This window comes from Diceros bicornis, chromosome 15, assembly GCF_020826845.1.
Source record: "Diceros bicornis minor isolate mBicDic1 chromosome 15, mDicBic1.mat.cur, whole genome shotgun sequence".
Taxonomy (NCBI): Eukaryota; Metazoa; Chordata; class Mammalia; order Perissodactyla; family Rhinocerotidae; genus Diceros; species Diceros bicornis.
Window position 1 is genome coordinate 1,468,574 of NC_080754.1, and position 22,375 is coordinate 1,490,948.

Here is a 22,375-nt window from a genome sequence, read left to right on the forward strand (position 1 = left end):
TGGGAAGAGAAGGACGAGGTGAAGGGAAGCGAGGAGCCGCTGAGACTGCGGTCTGCTCCCTTCCCCAGGTCGTCTCTGCTGGACGCGGAAGTCGATAAACGATTATGACATGAGGGAAGCCAGACGCGTGCAGCTGAACGCGACCTGGGGGCAGAAACAGGCGCTACAGTTGCCTTACAAACAAGTCTGGGATGAGCATCTGGTTAATGTTGTGATCCTAAGAGAAGACAGACGACAGAAATCCGGCTTCACATTTTCCTGCTACCAGGAACAATCACAAATCTAAACGTTTTAATGAAGACGTTGTGTGTAAAAACGTAAAAACATCTCAGAGAATGAAAAGAGTTTTTGCCTTTGAATTTAGAAATTCCAACAAGGAAAGGTAACTGGAGAGGCGAGTTGCAGGAATGCTCCTTAAAATGGAGACAAGGCTTGGGAATCTCCAGGAGCTGGGTTTCATAGCAACCAAACAAGTAAAATTTAAGAAATCCATTTAGAGGCGTAAATGATTGAATGTTTCCCCAAAAGACCTCAAAAATCAAATATGGCATAACTTTTTAAATCTTTTTATTTTGAAATTTTAATGTCATCTTTCCTTCTCCACATGATATGCTCTTATATTTGTGTTATAATTTTGATTTAGTTTATATAACTGAATTAAGGTAGCTTTGGTCTAATATTGAGTCGCTTTTATCTGTAACTGGAGAGGAAGCCAGACAGCAAGGATTATATTACCTCAAGGCAGATAACCTCCTGACAACGTGTACATGAGTGTTCTCCCCAACACGTAAGGAACAGCCTGGAATCCTAAAGCCTATGGGCGTTAATACCCTTATACCAGGGTTCTGTGTTGTAATATCACAAAACTTATTCATATGTAAGTTCCTCCATGGTGAATCATGGAGCTCTTTTGAGCTTTATCACCTATATACTACCAGACCTTTTCATGGGAAGTATACTATAGAATAATTGGTTATGGAATAATTGGTTTTGAAAGTATAATTGTATAAATGTAATCTAAAGATACATCTCCATCCACTTAATGGAGTTTCCATAAAGCTTTGTTAGTGTAATACAATAGAAGTTAAAATCATTTATAATTGAAACTTTTCACCAAAATACTATATGATTGACTAATCAAACACAAAATAAATTGCACAAATAAAAGTAAATTAGAGCTTAGTATGATCAGCGCAAAACACATTTCTAACTGAATATGTGGTATTTTAATCATGTTTTGGACACTTATAATGGAAATAAATATTTTTATATCTACTTAAAGTCTAAGTATCTTTTTATTATTCTTATGATCCTTTATGGCTCATAATAGATCATTTTTCATTTAAGAAATATATTGTTTTCTACTAAGAAATTTTTTTTTTAAACAGGCAGTAACATTAAAATGTTTGAAAATAAGGACACATTTGTTTAAGGGTACAAAGTTTATTTTCTACTTGTTATGTTTCCAAAGTCAAAGCCATCGTATTGAAATTCCCTCTATATGTTATAAATTTAACATATGTTGTTTATGTAGCTGCAGATATTTTTACAACCTTATATCATCTGCATTGAAGTAAGTTGAATCGACATTGTTGCCCAAAGACACATACACACATAATATTTGTCTGTATATTCATTACGGAAATTAAATAAAGACTCTTGAATCCTGAAAGCCAGTAAAAGCAATATTTGACCAAATATCAAATAATCCTGAGGAATTAATAAATGCCATGGAAAATTAAAAGTGGGTAATCAATGAAGAAATCATTTACCAATGTACATCAAATCCTTAGACACTGTGTATTGAAGACATAAGTACAAACTTTCATATTATTGGTCAATAAACAAGATGTGTGTTTTGATGTATACAGATAGAATTTCTTAGTATCTCCAGCATATGAAATCCAGAAGAACATTAAAACAATGTTAAGTTTACAAGCCTGAAATACCTGGGCAGCTTGGAAGCATCCATGGAGGATGCACATGCAATAAGACAACAGAACTTTGCAGGGATTGGGTTCATTTTTATTATGGATAATGCATCAGTCAATACTCCCTATACCATCTTACCATTTTGCTCAAAAGTTTTGCAAACATAGGTTGAGAAAATCACCATCCCAGCTCACCTAAGTTAGCAACACACCCTGTGTTTAATGGACATCATGAAGACCATGAAATCCACCTTCCCCTTCTACCCACAACAAATAAATAAACATTTAAAAATAATTCCATTGAGACTCTTATCCACCTTTTTCACTTGGGTTCCTACAATCACAGAGAAGCTCTAAGAACTCGGCATGATCTGGGGTACAGAACCCACAGAAGAGCAAGGAGTAAAGGTCCCAGCTGCTGAATAATAGAACCTATAAAACTGACACTAGTGATTCTCTTTAATAAAAGTTGTGAAATATGGCAAACTATGCAAATGTTGTTGTTCAGTGGTCTCAGTCTCTTCCTCTGCTCTCCCTTCCCCACTTTCTGCTCACATCCCCCTCCTTAGGCAGTCTGCTTGTAATTTCACGTCCCAACTTTACCCCAGTTTTAACTCCAACCTGACCCATAATTTTCACTAGTCCATTAATAAACATCCTTCCACAAAGTAACCGAATTTTAAAAGAAAATTCCAGAAAGAGAAAACAGTTGTCAATAATATCTTAAACATTGGAATTTCAGGCAAAAATAAGGAAAACTTTTACAGGGATTGTTAAGAAGGCAAAATTATCTTCAAAATCCTCCAAGCATGGAGCTCTTTTTTAACGTTTTCCCTTTCCTTTTGTCTCTTTCTTTAGGGTAACAAGAAAGTGAGGGTTTTTTTTTTAATATGATAAGTTGTTTTTTTTTTGAGGAAGACTGGCCCAGAGCTAACATCTATTGCCAATCTTCCTCTTTTTTTCCTTTTTTCTCCCCAAAGCCCCAGTAGATAGTTGTATGTTATAGCTGTACATCCTTCTAGTGGGACGTACATCTCTATATGGGATGCCGCCTCAGCATGGCTTGATGAGTGGCACGTAGGTCCACACTCAGGATCCGAGCCTTTGAACTCCCCCGGCCGCTGAAGCGGAGCCTGCAAACTTAACCACTAGGCCACTGGGCCAGCCCCCAAAGTGAGATTTAAAATGGTATTAGGATGGAATTTTGGAGAAGAGAAAAGAATATGTAAACTCTTCCTTAGAGCAGCCATAGCCCTCAAACTGTAACCTTAGGAAATAATGCCCAGGGGGAGGTTTGGTGAGAAAGGTTGACACAGGGAATCATAAAGTAGGGAGACCAATTAGAAAACTACTCAGGAAGACCAAAAATTATGATCCCACATATATGCTCTGGGGCAGGATGAGATCAGACTAATTTTAGAGATAATATTAAGGCAGAATAAAAAAGGCTTGGTGATCCCCTGAGAGGCAGCAGCAGAAATGTATGCTCTAGGGCTGAGCGAGTCTTCATTCCCTTCTGTCTTTACTTCTCACCATGTGTGTATTCTTTTTCTATCCCACATAACAAATGACCACAAAACTAGTGGGTTAAAACCATACTATTTATTATCTCACAGCTTCTGTAAGCAGAAGTCCAGGCACAGCCTGCCTGGGTTCACTGCCCCTAGTTCACAAGGCAGGAATCAAGGTGCCCACCAGGTGGGGTTCTCACATGGAGGTCCAGTCAAGGAAGGATCTGCTCCCTTAGACTGTTGGTGCAAGTTTTCCCTGTGGCTGTGGGACTCAGGGCAGCTCTCTTCTTCCGGCTGTGGGGCGTCTCCTGTTCCGTCTGTAGAGACAGAGTCTGAGTTTTATACAATGCCACATGACTGCGGGAGTGAGTCTCCCATCACCTTTGCCATACAACGTAACCTAATCGAGGGGCAGCTGTCCCATCATCCTTGCCGTATCTTGCTGTCTAGAAGGAAGCCACAACTCCACACACCACAGAGGAGGGGATGACACAGGCTGTGGGCCATGGGTGGTCACCTCAGAATTCTGCCTCCTGCAAAGTTGTGTCACTCCTGAGAGGAAGATCCCTCACCACCACCCTCAAGAAGAAAGAGGAACAATTCCACGTGTCTGTGTTACGGGCTGAGTTGTGTTCCCCCCAAACTCATATGTTGAGGTACTAATGCCCAGTAGCTCAGAATTCGGCTGTGGTTTGAGTCAGGGTCTTTAAAAAGGCAATTCAGTTAAAACGAGGTCATTAGGGTGGGCCCTAATCCAATATGACTGTGTCCTTGTAAGAAGAGATTAGGACACAGACATATACAGACAAGAGACTGTGGGGTGACACAGCGAGAAGATGGCTGTCTACACTCCTAGGAGAGAGGCCTCAGAAGAAACCAGGCCTGTCCACACCTTGATTTCTGTCCTTTCACCTGCAGAACTGTGAGAAAATAACCGTCTGCTGCCTGAGCCGTCCAGTCTGTGGTTGTTTGTGATGGCGGCCCGAGCTGACTACACGGTCAGTCTCCAATGCGCAGATTTCGTCTCACTTCAGAGGAGGGCAGTTTCCCTGGTGGTAAGCTCATGTTTAGTGTGGGCATGGCAGGACATCATGGCTGACCTCCATACTGAATGTGGCCTGCCTTTCTCTCTCAATTTTGTCCTAGATAGAGATTAACATGTTTAATAATATACAATTTTCTGAGTATGTGGAGAGAACTGTACTTTTAGAGCCTTTTTAGGGAACAGATGTGCAAAATTATCATTTAAAATGAACACAAACTTGATCCATTAATTATTCATTGTATATTTATTAAGTGCTTAAATTACTAGGCTATTTTTGGTGCGTGGGATACATCAGTGAACAAAACAGACAAAAGTTCCTGTTGTAATAGATCTTACAATCTAGTGAGAGGAGAGAGACAAAGATATAACAAATAAGTAAATTATAAAGTACAGTCACACACCACATAATGATGTTTTGGTCAATGATGAATCACACATGCGACAGTGGTCCCATAAGATTATTGCCATAGAGGTTCCGTGTGTAGTAGGCTGTACCATCGGGGTTTGTGTAAGTACACTGCATGAAGTTTGCACAATGACGAAATTGCCTAAGGATGCATTTTTCAGAAGGTATCCCTGTTGTTAAGTGACGCATGACGGTATATGGTTAGAAGGTGATAAGCACTGTGTGAACATTTTTAAAAATAGAAAAGAATTGGGGAATGAGGATTAGCAGCATAGACTGAGGAGCTGGAAATTTTTCGTGTGGATGGTCAAAGTAGGACTGAGACCTTGGCATTTGAAAATAGACTTACAGAGGGCGAGGAAGTGACCTCACACAATTTCAGAGAAACAGACTCATTGCAGAAGAAACAGCTAATACAGAGGCCCTGTGGCCTGACATGCTTGAGAAACAGCAAGAAAGCTGCTGTGGAGGAAGTGGAGGGAAGAGGAGGATCAACAGGGGATGAATTCTCCTGAGTAGAACAGGTGGCTTCCAAAGATTTTGAGCAGAGTGGTCAACATATTTGACCTGGGTCATTGGATTGAGGTTCGATTGAAGGGGAGCAAGGGTGGAAACCGAGGGCCATGAGGGGTGATAGCAGTGATCCAGGTGAGAGGGCGTTGCTGGAACAGCTGGAAGCAGTGCAGGTGTTCAAAAGCAATATAGACTAACATTTTTCTCCAAATTTATTCTATGAATAGACTTGCGAAAGTGAATGAAGATGTATGTAAAAAGATATGCACTACATAATGCTTAGTAATGGAAAATAACTAGAAATAGCCTACCAAAAGATGTCTATTTAAAAAAAATCTGCTAGATCAATAAAGTAAAATTCAATAGTCATTAAAACATAAGATCAGTCTATAAGTACTAACATGAAAAGATGCACAAAGCACCTTCATAAAAAAAATTTCAGAACAGTTGCACACTATGATTTGTGTAAAAATAAAAAATATTGTATAAAATATAGAAGATTGTATATGGTTAGAAATTTCTTAAACTAATTAACATGAGGGGATAGAATTAAATTTAGGAAATGAAGAAAAGATTTTGCTTTTTATTTTTATATCCTTTGCTACAGTTTGATCTCTATAAATTACTGTCTTAATTGGTTAATAATATTTATTATTATATGTCCTATTTTTTGAAGGAACAAGTTATACTTAAATATTCTCCCAGCATGAGGATCTTCGACCTTACCTTACAGACTAACCCATAGTGGTGAGAGGAGACCAAGCATCATCCTAAAAATGAGTACTGATTTCAGCAAACACCACCTCTAAAGACCATCATGGAAAAAGGAGGCGCTGCAATGCCGACACTGGAAAATGCACCGGGGACAGTCATCAGGAGCAGAACGGAGCTAACGTTGGCCAGCACCTGGCTGTGCCTGCCCGTGATGTAAAGAAGCCAGTGTGCCACCACGCGCGCTAATGGAGCACCTTCTGCTTGCACAGATGTGCAGTGGCTGCCCATTAGAGACATATAGAATAAAATTATTTTAAAAAATAAAATATTTAACAGAAATTTCCCTCCTTGAGGTGCTGTTGGATCTGCCGCTTTTTGTTTTTTCTAGGCTAATTCTCACTTTTCCATCAGGTCCAGACTTAGGGCTTCCTATTTCAGGTTGGCGGTCTGCACTCTCCTTCTCTTCTCTTTTCCAAGCTAATGGCTCTCTTCCTCCAAATAGGTTGTCCTGAATGTTCCTGAAGACACGACTTCCCCGGGGCTCACAGCATCCTCATTTCTGGGTGATTTCAAAGAAACACGTGGCTGCTGTTCCTCGGCTTTTGCTTTGCTTTTCTTTATATTTCTAGCCCTAATTTGTCCCTGTTGTAACTTCTTTGTGTACTCCAGACCCTGTGGTCTGCTTAGTTAGGCAGACACCAGCTCTAGCAATGTCCATTAATGGGACTATCCATTTCTGGTTACTCTTTGAACCATAAACATTAAGAAGATGCTATGAAGGAAGTAAAAAGCATCCACTGATATTTGAATGTGATCCATTTGAGCTGGTGTATTAGTTTGCTAGGATTGCCATAATAAAGGACCACAGAGTAGGGGCTTAAACAACAGACATTTTTCTCACAGTTCTGGAGGCTGGAAGCTGAGATGAGAGGTCAGCAGGACTGGTTTCTTCTGAGGCCCTGAGGGAAACATCTGGTTCAGGCCAAGCTCCTTGGCTTGTGGATGGCCGTCTTCTCCCTGTGTCTTCACATAGTCTCCTCTCTGTGTCTGTGTCCAAATTTCCTTTTCTTATAAGAACACCAGTCACGTTGGATTAGGGCCCACCCAATGACTTCGTTTTGACTTAATTATCCTTTTAAAGACCCCATGTCCAAATACAGTCACATTCTGAGGTAACCAAAGGTTAGGACTAGAACGTATGAATTTTGGGGTGAACACAATTCAGCCCATAACACTTGGGTTCTACCTTCAGCATCAAACATGTTACCACAAAACAGAAACGACTTATTAAAGGGAAATTTTGGAGTGACCTCCGTCAGTAACGTTAAGCTAAGCTTCAGTGGAGGAAATACTCTTGTCTGACGATCAGAGTTGTGAAGCCCAGACACACTCGAGCAGTGAAGCTACATTGCTAGAGCTAATCTATCAATTCAACAATTAATACGAGCCCTATACATGCTTTCCTAACTTCAGAAATGGTGTCCTCTCGTAGAATATGCAGTGCCTTGGGAAAGTCTTGTTCTTTAGGTATCAGGTGGGTAAATAAATAAGATGAAAGTACCAGCAGAAAATGCTCAATTGTTAGGAATGCAGTTTTTCTTCTACTTTCACATTCACAACCTCAAATGTTGTATTTATTTTTTGATTTCCTCAGTTAAGACTCAATTTGTACCTTGCTTCCTTTTCCAAAAATCAGCCATCAATTCCTTCTCAGTCTACATGCAATTCCTACCAAGTCTTTGATAATCTATCAAATTATCACCTTAAGGAAGTTGTATGTTCTCCTACAATCATAGCTCTTGCTCCTATTATGCACATTGATAGACACAGTGGAGATGAGTTGTGTTAGTTTCCTATTGCTGTTATAACAAATTTTCATAAACTTTGTGATTGAACATGATGAAAATCATTTTCTTACAGTTCTATTTTCTTACAGTTCTTCAAGTCAGCAGTCCAAAATGGATCTCACAGGGCTAACATCAAGGTGTCAGCAGGACTGTGTTTCTTCTGTAGTTTGTAGGGGAGAATTCATGCCCCTGCTTTTTCCGGCTCCTCGATGCTCTCTGGTTGCTCTTCTATCTTCAGAGCCAGCAATGGCCTGTTGAGTCTTCCTCACGCTGCATCAGTCTGACATTGACTCTCCTACCTCCCTCTTGTGATTACGTTGGGCCAACTAATGAATTACCCAATAACTCAGGATAATCTGTCCATCTCAACGTCGGCTGATTAGCAAACTTAATTCTGTCTGCTGCCTCCATTTCTCCTTGTCATGTAATGTTACATATTCACAGGTTTGAGGGATTAGGATGTGGACATCTTTGGGAATAGAGACGGGGGTCATTCTGCCTGCTACAGGCTGTGAACCAAGGACTGTCTGACCACAGATCCTAGACAGAGAAGTGTCCAACACAATATAGAGTGAGTTCTTAATAATTGGGTGCTATTGTCCTCATCATTATTATAGTCATGATCATTATTATATTGTGAGATGGACCAGGACTAGGTGGTGGAGATCTGACAAGTGGTCAGAACTTGATGAGATGGTCAGGATGGAATCATCACCATTTCCAGTCTGGCCCCATGGCTGTGTAAAACAGGGGAAGCAGCATTTGGACAGACTGATACAGCTTGTAAGAAATCAAAGACGGAAAAAAAAAAAGAAATCAAAGTCTGATTTTTGAGCAAATGCTTCACTGCAGACAAATATGTGAAACAATAAATACAAGTAGAATCTACAAATAGCAACTACTAAATATAGGACAGTTTTTGCATGACGGAATCTAGAAGGTCCCTTCGCAGATGCCACGGCAATGCTGACAAAGGCAGAAAGCACACCAGTAGACTCAACCTCACTATTCAGCACGGTTTTCCCCACTCCATACACAGAATTGGGTGCATGGTTGTCAGCAATACTGGGTGCCTACCAATCAGGTCTGGGTCCTGGTGCCCAGAGTGTGACTGGACCTCTTGAGGTACAACTTCCCGTCTCTCAATTCTGTGATCATAGTTTATAAACCAAAACTTCTGCTTTTTCCCAAATGCAGTAATTCTGAGCTTTTGCTGCCTCTACTACCATCCTAAACTACTCAGGGAGTCTTGCCACTAATGAACTGATTCTCCAGAGAATAATCTCCAGCTGACATCAATAACCGTAAAATTCCACAGACGATATAATTTCAGATTGGTTTGCAAAAGGAATTCTATAAATGGTTTGCTTTATTTATTCTTCTTTAAAGATATGAAAATCATATAGAACCTCACTAATTTTTATTTTAAAAATCACTGAATTACCTCCTACAGTATTTTTTAAATTCAGCATATAACTTTCATAGTGGATTATGAAAAGTTTAAAGTATGCATAAAAGTAAAAGTGTAAATCCAATATAAGTTGAAAAGGACTGTTAAAAGTTAGAAGAAAACAAGTAAAAGAAAACTTTTTCACAGCAGTTCTAAAACACCCTTTTTATCCTAGCAGTTAGTGAATTCTTGCTTATTCAAACAATCTACAGAAAAAATTCTATTTTTTGCTTGAAAAGTGTGAGAAATTCTAGCTCGAAAAGGTACTTGTCATGAAGGTACATGCAAATGAAAATATGAGCTAAAAATAACAGTACCATCTGAACCACGATTACAGTGCAGTGTTATAATCTGAATCTGCAGGAACTTTCTAGAAATAATTGCTTTTTTAAAAAGTAAAAACTACTTTTAATACTTTAAAACTAGCCTAACTCTAAAGGAATATTAAGATGTCAACTCTTTCAAGTTACTTTTCCTAAAGTTGTTTTGTTTCAGATTAATGAGCAAGGGTTGAGCCGAAGTGAGCAACGATTTATAGTAGGATCTGAATTACAAATAATATAAAGTCAATTTTAAAGGCGTCTGAAATGTTTAGAATCCTAAACTTACCAGTAACTTGGGTAGCTGGCAAAGTGTCTAATATACAGATAGAAAAATTTTGATATATTAATGCTTAACTCCTTTTTCACCACCCAAATATCTTTCTGGTGAATAATTACTATCAATAATAAAATTAATAATAGCTATCATCTATTGAATATTTAATAAATATATATGTTTAAGACCCTCTACTAAGCACTTAAAATGTATTGCCTAATTAAAATCTCAAAGTAATTATATGAGGTAGATATTTTGCTTTACAAATTAGGAAACAAGTTCAGAAAGATTAAACATTACTTAAACACTCAATTTTGATCTTTAAAAAATGTTATTTGGGGACTTTATATTTACAATATACAGTTTTAGAAAAGGTTTTCTATGGCTGAGAGATATGGTGTAAAGAAGAAAACACTAAAATTTTGGCATTAAGGAGAAATGTCTTTAGAGAAGAAAATTAAATGACTCAACAAGACAAATTTGAATGCGTTGATCTCACAGAATCCAGCTCAGTTCCTGCTCTGTTACCAGGTCCTTTATATTCAGACTGAACCACTGTTTTCCGAGCTGTAAATGGGGCGACAGACATGGTTTCTGCACTTTACCTAGTTGGGTGTTTCCAACTTTCTCTGAACCAATTCTAACTGACTGTGGACCTTTGATTTCCAGAGACTCTACTCAGCCCAAGAAGAACGTTTGATAGAGCTATATAAATAAATTGGTCAGCAGATATGGGCAATTATAAATTTACCAAAAATTGGAGCCTTCTGTTAATTTCCCAAAAAGGAATAGGCAATTAATAATAGTTCACACAAATATATATTCCTAGGAGAATGCTTCTGATAATTATTGTGTCATAATACTCACCAAATTCAGGTATATTTACTTATTCAATATATCTAATTATCACATTCATTTGGGGAATACTTTTGCAATTTTCTTCATATCATTTAACAATTTTCAACCTCACAAACATATTTAGCATCCTATGATTGCTTCCTGTTAATCCTGTTTCCTTCAGCTGTATCTTGAGTTTACCGTTTTCATCTGAAAGGAGGGCTACCCGGGTCGGGTTTAGTAACTTAAAGCCTCAACGAGTGCAGAATCACACAGCTTTTGCTCCTTGGCAAAAACATTCAAATTAGTAACACCACACCTTTCAATTCAACTCAATATTTCATTCCTTGCTTCAACGAAGCATTTATGATCTAATCATGAGATATATTAAAACTTTGGATCTCTGGACTCTATCATACATCAGGGATTCTCAACTCTGGCTGCACATTAGAATCATCTGGGAATGATTTAAAAATATTGGTTGCCCTGCCCTCTCCCCAGAACAATTGATACAGAACCTCTGGTGGTGGGGCCCAAGCATGGGTGTCTTTGCAGAGTTCACGGTTGATTCTAAGAACACTGAGATTTGAGAACCAGAAACTTCATGAATTAAATTGACATGGAATAGGGATTAGGGTTTTCTTTTAAATTAATTCTACCATCTTGTCTTTTGTACATTAAAGGTCGTGAAACGAATATCTAAATAGTGTCTTTTTTAGTTCTTCTATTGTACGTATTTGATGAATTTTCAAAATCTGTGGAAATCACTTTATCCTAACAAAACAACAATAAATTAACAGTATGTTCTTTCTATATTTTTATAAAGCATATCTGCTGTTGTATATCCTCATAAAAAGGGGAATATTGTTAATTCATATTACAAAATATATGCTTAAATTATTTCAAATATTACCAATTCCATTAAGGATATATTTGAGGTTATATAATGCCAATATAATTACAATAGAGCTAACAGTCTTGGTTAATATAACAGTGGAAAAAAACTTTATTTTAAGAGATAGTACAATATAGTGGTTTGGTTCTTGATCTCAGAATCTAGATTTTCAAATGTCACCTTTGACTATTTGTTAGCTATGAGAATTTAGCCAAGTTACTTAGCCAACAAATGGAAGTATGGGTACCCAAAGGTAGCTTTGAGTATTAAAGAGGATTTCTTTCTTTCTTTCTTTTTTTTTTTGGTGAGGAAGATTGGCCCTGAGCTAATATCTGTGCCCATCTTCCTCTATTTTATGTGGGATGCCGCCACAGCATGGCTTGACAAGCAGTGTGTAGGTCCGTGCCTGGGATCCAAACCCATGAACCCCAGGCTGCCAAAGTGGAGGCAGCGAACTTAACCACTATGCCACCAGGCCGGCCCTAAAGAGGATTTTCTAGGTAAAGAAATTAGAACAGTCCCTGACCCATAGTAAGTATTGCAATTATTTTTGTTCTTGCTATTTCAAAACTAAGAGATATTAATATTAAAAATGCCAATAAAGTTTCTATGACCACCTTTTCCCCCTAGAACCCAGCATGAGTCTGAGGACCCAAAGGTTGAAGTAAGAATGGCCCTACTCACTCTCATTCTTAATGACCACCTTGGGGGATGTGTACCTCTTGTTCCCACAACCTTAGGCTATGTGGGTCTAGAAATCCTGTTGACAGAGGGATAACACTTTCACCAGGGGAAACAGAAAGAACTCCATTAATCTTGAAGCCATAGCTACTGCCCTTTTGCTTGAACTTTTTGTGCCAAGAGACCAGCAGGAAAGGAAAGGAAATCTGCCCCAGCAGGGACAAAGGACTCTCCTCTTCAGAAAGAGGTACGGTTGCTGTTACAAAGGGGCAGGAAATGGCCCCTGGATCATCTCCTAGGACCTCTCTTGGTGTTCCCCTTCTTCAATTTAACAGGTGCAGCAGCCTGAGCCTGTGAAAAGCATGGTGACCAAGGGCTAGCAGAGAAGCAGACCGCTCAGAGATGAAGGTTACCTGAGTCACTTCCACCAGGAGAGCTGCTCTTCAAAGCTGATGGGAATCTAGAAGGGCGAGTGCAGGAGGTAGGCCAGCTGTGGTGGCAGGGACTGTACGTGTATATTTTTAATTTTCTTTTATAAGTCTCTCCAAGAAATGGAAACTACCAGAATCCCAGAGAACTGGGGTAATTTACTTTATGGATGGCATAAGCCTACCTCACGGTGCAAGTGGACAAAAACAAAGGAAAGAGTGGGCTAGCTTGTAGACACTCTGAAAAAGGGAGCGTGGTTGGTCTACCAGAGGTAACGAAATGCAGGTGTTGAGGAGGAAGAGTGGTCCCCAAATAAACCAGAATCATGTTTTTAAAAAATGCTAGGCCAGCAAAAACAAGAGACGCCCGCTGTAGTGAGGACATGAATATTGCTGACAGGGCCAAAGTAAAATGCCAGCTGTAGAAGAACCTCATGATTTATTGAAATGTCCTGGAATAAAGATGGAAAACAATAGCAAATAAATCTTCATCCAGCCTGGAATATTGATCATAAATAAATTATATCTAAACTCTTCATAAGAATCTCCATGAAGAAATACCTAAAACATTCATAACCCTGCAACAAATACATTCTGAGTATGATTCGAGTATTTGCCATTTATTTGGGAAAACAATTTAGCACAAAAAATATCAAAAAAGACTTACTTTTTAAGCAGAGAACTTGGAGTATCAGTAAAATCTGAAAGTTTTCTACCAGAAAATTCTATGGTGTGTGCCGACATACGGTGTTACGACTTCATGTGAAGGTGTGCGTGGCACTACAGTGATTCCTCATCTACCCCATCTACCCCCAGCACTACACTGCTGCTACAGTTTATCTTATCCGCTGAGTCTTCTTCTGTCCAGCAACGTGTTCCAGGCCTTAGTTTTACAAGTCTTTGAAAATAAACACTGTATAAGGTGGATTCCAAGTTCATCAACGATCACGACATTTGGGTGATTATTTAAATCTCATAAATATTATTATGAAAGTCTCATCATAAAAACATTTATTTAAATTAATATAATTAGTATAATGTTTCTTATGCATTAAGCTTAATTTATTCAGTTACTCCTTGTGATAGCATCATTTAAAAAAACTAACACAAGCACTTTAACTTGCAAAATACATTTGCCAATTGATTGTACTGAAATTTGGGAATCCTGATGCATATTACTAAAATTAATATTACTTAATTTGATTTATTTGTTCTTGCATGGATTAAGCTACCATATGTGCTTTGAAAAGTAAAATGCTATGAAATGCAATTTACAAATTTAGTTCTTCTTCTGAAACCGGAAACAGACATCAGCATATAACAAGTGTTATTGTTGGATGGGTGAACATAACTGGACGATTTGCTTCCAAGATCATGTATACTTTTATTCCCAGAGATTGACATGCTCTCTGTGGGTATTTCACCAGGGCAGTGCTGTCACATGTGGATAAACATGACAACAGTCTTCACTGGCTAAGAAGAGATTTATGTCCAAAGGCCAAGAGAATCCTCAAGGGGTGAATTAAAATCGCCCACCTTATATTCCAAGAGTTCTGTGAACTGTTGTTGTCAGTAACGCAGTATCCACAATGTATTTGTTCTTGCTCCTTCTTTGAAGACGCATTAAGTAACTTCAGAATTACTAACTGATATTAGTGTCAAAAACAGAATATCTAGAGTTCATTAATTATCTACAGCTTTTTTGCTTTTAGCCTGAGGGTATATAGCCAAAATAGTGTGTTCAAGAATTACTAGGGTCAGTTTTCATTTTTCCTTCACTGTGGTTATTTCAGTCATTTGAAATTAATTGGCTGATTTGTTTCTTTTTTTAATACCATTTTTTGTGATCCTTCTGGATTTTATCTATTTTTTGAGCATGTGAAAGACTATGCTCTAAAAGTCAAAACTACGCAAAAAGTAATATTTATAAATGTGTCGTTTCTCTGTTTATTCTGAGCTTTCTCAACTACCCACTCATTCTAATCCACCCTCGTTGATAACTAACCTTAGTACTGCCTGGTTTATTTGTCCTGTGTTTGTTTTACACAAATGAACAAATATACATATATTTTATTTTTCTTCTAATAAAATCTAATATATTACAGATGCCCCTTTGTGCTTTATTTCTTTTCACTTAATGTATTCTGGAAATTATCCCCTACCAATTCAAACAGATCTTTTTATAGATGAATACTTCTACAATATATGGATATAGCATATAGGATATTGGATTATTCAACCAATATCTGTGTGTGGGGGCTCAGGTTGTTTGCAATATTTTGCAATTACAAATAATACTGTGATGATTGATCTTGGAAATATCTATTTTCATATTATTGGAGGCATGTTTTCAGGATAAATTCCTAGAATTAGAATGCTAGTCTAAATGTAACTGACTAAATATGTAGTTTTGTTACATTCCCACCAGTAATGGATGAGATGTCTGTTCTCTCAAGCCTCGTCAACAGAATAGGTTTTCACATACACCAATAATGTCATTTCAGTGTAGGGCTTACTTCATTTCTCTAATTATGAGGAGGTGGCACATCTTGTCATATGTTGAAGAACCATTTTTACGTCTTTATTTATATTGTCTGTGCTTGCCTTTTTCCTGTTTTTCCTATGGAATTGTTGGTCTTTTTTCCTGAAAATTTTAGGAGTTCTTTATATGTCAGCAATAACAGCCCTTCATTTGTGGTATATATTGAAATATTTTCTCTAGTTGGTCATCTATCTTTTGACTCTTTGATTTTGTTGTTTTGTCATGGAATAGCTTTTGAAATTATCTTTATGTACTCGCATTTACCAATTATTTCTTTTATCACATCTTTATTTTGAGTCCCTTTTAGAAAGCATTTCCCTATAGTCAAGTGACGAATGAATCCATTCCTGCTTTCTTCACGAAGTTGTATGGCTCTCTTATCTCTCTTTCTCAATCTCTCTCTCTCTCATTCACTCATTGTTTTTACATCCTTGATTATTTGAAGTGTGTTCTTGAGCACAATGTGAGGTATGGATCTAATTTTACATTTTTCCAAATAGCTAACCAGTTTGCCCCCATGATTTGAGATGACCCTTTGTCATATCCTAAATTTCTGTATGTACTTGAATCTCTCTCTGGGTCTCTCCAGTCCGTGCCATCAGTCTCATAATGTATTCATGTCCCAGTACAAAACACAAAGGCTTTGTGGCGTGGGAAATCCTTTTGTAGCTTGTTTTTCCGCAGGTTTTTTCTAGCTTTCTTGCATGTTTGTTTTTTCTCATTAAGTTTAGCTTTAACTTGTCCAAATTTAAAAACAAGTTTGTATTTTTATCATTATTTTGTTAAATTTGTATGTTAAATTAGGAGGATTTACATTTTTATGATCTTGATTCTTCTTATTCAAAGACAAAAGTTATCTTTCCATTTGCTCAAATCTCACTGTGGATTTTTCCGTAGTTTTTAAGTATATCTGCATATAGGTTTTTGTATTTTTTTGCTATGGTAATTTTAAAGAAATTTATTCTCCTTTTGCTGATATAGATAAGGTATTTTTCTAATATTATATCCTCTAATTAGTTATTGATTGTGTATATAAAAGCTATTGATTTCTGAGTGTTAATTTTATAACATACTATCCTTGTAAATTATTTTATTATTTGAGTCAGTTTTCAATGTTGAGTTTCTAGGATTTAACACAAATTCATAGGATATATGAACTTTTCTCATGCAAATAGAGAATGTTTATTTCTAGTTTTACAATTCTTATTATTCTAATTGATATTCTTTATCTCGTTGTATTGGCGAATGCCTATAGAAGGTGTTGATTCTTATAGACAGTAGTGGACATCCTTGCCTTGTTCCTAATCTTAGTAAAAGGGCATTACTATTTGCATGTTATATAAGATGATGGCTGTAAGATTTAGAATATGTTTAAAATATAATCTATTGGAATGGATTTAGAATATATATCTTATTACTTACACACACACACACACACACATATACTTCTATTTTTTTAGAGTTTTTTCCCCCAGGAATAGGATTTAAATTTTGTCAAAAGTTTTATATCTATGAATGCAGAGGATTGTATTCATGATTTTCTAATATTAAACAAATCTTGCATTCTTGGAATAAATTCTAATTGATCATGGTACATCATTTTCATATTATGGTATTGGATATATTAGCTTACATTTAATTTAATAATTTGCATTGATATTTCCTATGTAATGTTCTTTTCTTTTTCTGGTACTGTTTTATTAGTTATCAATGTAACAGTTCATAAAAATTATAGGAAGTTCTTTATTTTCAATACTCTGGAACAATTTATGGAGCACTGCAACTATTTGGTTTCTGAAGATTTTGTAGATTTTTCCCTTTGAAACTAATTTGGCCTGACTGATGGGGGAGTGGGGTTCCTTTGCCGCCTTTTTCACTTTTATTGTTGTTGTTTTCTGCAGACATTGGTAAATTTAAGCATTTTATCTCTAAAGAGGATGGCTTTGGTAAATCATATTTCCCTAGACATGCATTTTTTGCAGAAAGGTATGAGAGCACTCATAATTTTTCCCATTTTCTCCTGTTTCAACAGCTATTTTCACCTTGTTTCTATTTTGTAAATTTGTTGTTCCTTCTTTTCTTAAATTAACTAATGCCACTTAGGAAATTTTTTTTCACACAAAAAACATAATTATTTTATTTTTCCATGTCACTTATTCCTGTTTTTACCTTTATAAATCCCTCATCTTACTTACTGTTGGTTTATTTTGTTATTTTTTTCCAGTTTTTTTTTAACCTGGAAATCTAGTTCATTTATTTTAATTTACGTTCATTTTTATTGATGAAATCATTTAGCACTAAGACTATATGCTTCTATTTGCTGCTTTAAATGACTCATATATTTTGATACAAAAAGAATTCATCAGTGCTATTTCTAAGAATGTCTCAATTTTCAGTGCATACTTCCATGTTAGTCCAATAATTGTATAACAAAAAGCTATAAAAACTCAAGATGAAATTGCTTTTATATTGATAATAACTTCTTGTTTTATTGCATTGCCATCAGAGTTTTGTTTGTAATATTTCCACCTTAAGGAACATGGTGGTACTTTCATTGTGACTTAATACATCAAATTTCATGAACACTTGAGAAGAAGTTGGATTCTCTATGTTCATGGTGTAACTATATATATATATATATATATCCGTAATACCTATTTTATGAATTATGCCATTTATTTATTATACATCTTAAATTATTTCCCCCCACTTTGTCTTATATGGTGAATGCAGTTAATTTCTGCTATTCATAGTGTGTTTCTATCTACATCTCCTTGTCTCATATTTTTTGCTTTATAAGATGATTGCTGTAATATTTAGTGCATTGACATTTATAAATGTTATATTTCTTTAGTAAATTTTGTCTTTTAGCATTAAAATTGTTTTTTGTCACTTTTAATGTTTTTTGCTTAAATTCTAATTTTTTTATTACTATTATAACAATCTCAGATTTCCCGTTGTTTCCAATTCTTAGAACACATTTCTCCATCCTTTTCTAGTTAGCCTTTTAGATTCATTTTTTCACCCATGGTTATGTATACTACAGTTGGGTATGGCTATGTTATTGCTATGAAAGATATGTTTTTTTTCGTTGTCAACTTTGTCATAATATTTTTATGGTATAATTACAAAGAGTATTATGCTATATCTTCTACATTTATCTATGTGACTTTTTTGTTCTTTTATTTATTTAAATTTGTTTTTGCATTTAGGATGGCTTAATTTTTTGTTGTAGTAGTTACCTTTGTATGTATACCTTTTTAAATACACTCCATTTCTGTTTCTTAATTTAACCTTTTACCATCTAATTTGTCGATTTAAAATAATATAATTTAACTCCAACCTTTTACCTATATGACAATTCATAAGCTTATTCAGCATTTCTCTTACCCTCTCCCTTCTCCTATTTTTAATTATATTACTTCTGCTTTGCCATAACATATAACACATAAAATATGACATACTGCAGAGCATACAACATAAATTTTTTTTTTTACTCTTTCTTAGCCTTGTTTTGGTCTTCACTTAAAATGCGTGTTCACAATTAGTCTTGCTGAAGTCTCACCAGCCATCTCTTGGTTGGAGGGAGCTCTTCCTCTAGCAGATTGCTTGAGAAGGACTCAGGGGAGAAAATTCCTTGACCATTTGAGTGAAGAAAATGATGTTTTATCGCTTTGACACTTAGAAGGCAGCTAAGCTGGATTCAAAGCCCTGACAGTCTTTCTGTAAACAAGCCTTATAACACGCTCCATCACCTGTGGAGTCTGCTGTCTGTCCCGTTCTCTTGTCCTTTCTAGTTATTTCTTACTCTGGCCAGGAGTCCCTGAGGAAATTTTCTTTAACTATAAAGTTTAATAGAATTGCTATGAAATGTCTAAAAATGGATTTTGGCTCGTCGATTTTCCCTGGTACTTCCTTGGCCCATTCAATGTGTAGATTCAGGTATTCTTCTGTTTCCAGGAAAAAAATTGGATTGTAGTTTTCAATATCAGTTCTATTTTGTTATTTTGGTCGGCTTCTTCAGAGAATCCAGTTAAACGTATGCTGGGTCTTCGTTCCTGTCTTCCTTTTCAGGTGTGATCTCTGATCATTTGTCATGTCTTTCTTTACATCATTTTATTGGTTATTTTGCTGTTTTCCTTTAACTGTCTTTATTAAATTTTCATTGAAATCTATTTGTGATTGAAAACTTACAATTTATTCATCATTTTGAATATTATTTTGTCTTTTTCTTCTATTTATTTTATGAGTACAGTTAGCTTTCATTTTTCTTTTTTTTCCTTTCTCCCCTTTTTGTATTCCTATTTTTTTTAATATTGCTCAAATGCTTGGTGGAGTATATTTAATTGGTTGTGTAGTTTTAATCTGTAAATTGAATTGTTTCCTTTCTTAGTCTCTGCTTACTTTTTATAGGAGTTTTGTATAGATAAAAATTATTTGTTCCTTTGCATTTTTGTGGCTTATAGTTTGGGTGGTTTACAAAACACTGTCTTCATATGTGCACTCCACTATAGCAAAACATGGCCTCTTTTTTGTTCAGAAAAACTTGCATTTATTTTTTAAGATTTTGAAAATAAACAATTGCCCCAAATTTGCAGCTAGTTTTAATTTTTTTTCAGTTTTGTTTTCTAGTGACTATTCAAAGTAGTGATTACACTAGTAATGATTCTAATAGATCTCTTGAAAATTTTCTTTGCACTTTCTGCACTTTTTTTTCCAATGGCATTTTCATTTGAAATAGTTGGATTAGATTAAGAAATATCAATGAATTATTTTTAGTCCAAAAACTTGGCTTCTTTATGGATGACATCTTGAGGCAGGAGCAGTGGAGTGCAGGGTTCTAGGTCTTTTAAGTTTTAGATATTCTTCATGTTACTAAATGTATCTTTTCTTTTCAAATAAATACTCACCCCTCCTTATTACCCTCTGCACCCCTGGAACTTGCCCTGAAAAGACCACATTCTCTTAATCCTGCAGCTCCCTCCTCTGCCACGTCACCTGTCTGAGGTGTTCCTGGACTGATCTTCTCATGAATCAAAGGTTCGGGCAGAAGGATGAGAGAGAACTCTGCTGAGTCTGTGTTTATTATTCTCTTTACAGGTGATTGAAATTTGGTCATTATCTTCTAGTTATGCTAAAAGCATGAATTTTATATGGTTTTGCTTGTTGCTTTTGTTACTATTTTTTTTTTTAGGAAATGATGAGGGATTTGGATTTTTTCACCCACCATTAACTTTGTTATTCACAATTTCTAGCCAGCAGGCACATTTTTTTTTTTTTTTTTTTTTTGCAGGGAAAGATTCACCCTGAGCTAACATCTGTTGCCAATCTTCTTCTTTTTTTTTCCTCCCCAAAGCCCCAATACATAGTTGTATATGCTAGTTGTAGATCGTTCTGGTTCTTCTATGTGAGCCACCACCACAGCATGGCTGCTGACAGATGAGTAGTGTGGTCTGCTACTAGGATGTGAACCCAAGCCAGCCAAAGTGGTGAGTGCCGAACTTTAACCCCTAGGCCATCAGGGCTGGCTCATCAGGTACATTTTTAAAAGATGGTATTGCAGTTCTCTGATAGCAAGTTCTAGATTCCCATTTTCTATAAAAATAGGAATGCTGACTTTATTTTACCACCTTTCTTTGGCCTAAAGGCTACATTCCCCGTTGTGTTTCCTTAATTCCTCCTGTTATATAAATAATTAGTTCAAAAGCTGGTAAGCTGGCCAAATTTTTAATCCTACGAAAGGAGTATAGGGAAGCTGAATAAGTACACATTACATGGTCTCTCCCACTTTGGCTCGTCAGCTATTTCTAAAGCAGCACATTTCCATGACCATCTTGTGCGTGTGTTTTAACTCTCATTAGTTTCTGCATGTCTATACTAATATTTTCTTTTCAACAGTCAGGTATCTAAATTACCAAAGCAACGAAACTCAGCATCTGTGTACACAAATTACATGCGGCTCAGGCATGCATGATAAAGAGAAAAGGGTAACAGGAAGTAGAATCAAAATTTATTAAAATATAATTTTATGCCTGATTTGGTTAGTATCGACCTGATTTCATTTGCACTTCACATCAGCAGCTGCCAATTTAGTATAATTTGGAACCGTAAATTATTGATGACAAAATATAATTAAATTTCTTATCAAGTTTAAGGAGGTTTGAAGTTCTTTTGCTGTTAAAAAGAGGAAGAAAAACCTTGTGACAAATAGTCAAGGTTATTATGTAAAAGAAGGATGCTTTTTGCAATGCTCTGTGATGACTTTAGGAACAAAAGAAAAATTTTCAGGAGATGTAATGGTGTTTCTTCTCTTCTTCTCCAGAATTTGGCAATATCCCCTGGTGTTCTCCTCCTCCTCCTCCTCCTCACCCCCCTCTTTCTTCCCCTTGTTCTTCTTCCTCTACTTATTTAGCTTCTTATTTGCTGGATCCTACCATTCTGCCATGAACTGACGCTGTGTCCTGGCTAACGCGGGTCACAAAACACATATGAGCAGCCTCAGAATTTGATACAAAAGAACAACACACCTGGAACAATTAGGTCAATTTCAACTTAATAATGTTTCTTCCTTTTGAAGTACATGAAGTTTATATTTAACTGGACTGTTTAAAGAGAGAGCTAGAGTGAGGCAAATCTTCACCAATATGATAAAGGAAATGGAATGATAAGGGAGTATGTGGACTGCTATAGGATAAAATAGAAGAAAAGAAATTGTAAACAATATTTGGAAAATAAAAGAAATTGGAAGCAATATTTCCAATTGTTAAAATAAAGGAATAAAATAAAGGAATGAGAATAATATAATTTTGGAGTATTAAATGTATTATAATCTCCTTAAAGTTAAATAGTGCCTTTCAATTACGTTTTGTTTCCAAGGACACCAGCAATGAGCTTTTTCACTCAACAAACTCCTGTAGGATTAAGTTAGTTACATGGAGGAGGTAAAATTATGAATAAAGTCAGTGAAATTTAGGAGAA